Source organism: Ascaphus truei, chromosome 20 (genome assembly GCF_040206685.1).
Source record: "Ascaphus truei isolate aAscTru1 chromosome 20, aAscTru1.hap1, whole genome shotgun sequence".
NCBI classification, from domain to species: domain Eukaryota; kingdom Metazoa; phylum Chordata; class Amphibia; order Anura; family Ascaphidae; genus Ascaphus; species Ascaphus truei.
In genome coordinates, this window is record NC_134502.1 from 32,938,655 (window position 1) to 32,938,864 (window position 210).

Here is a 210-nt window from a genome sequence, read left to right on the forward strand (position 1 = left end):
CCCCCAGCGCCCCGAGGAAGGGGACACCCCCCAGCGCCCCGAGGAAGGGGACACCCCCCAGCGCCCAGAGGAAGGGGACTCCCCCCAGCGCCCCGAGGAAGGGGACTCCCCCCAGCGCCCCGAGGAAGGGGACTCCCCCAGCGCACCGAGGAAGGGGACACCCCCCAGCGCCCCGAGGAAGGGGACACCCCCCAGCGCCCCGAGGAAGGG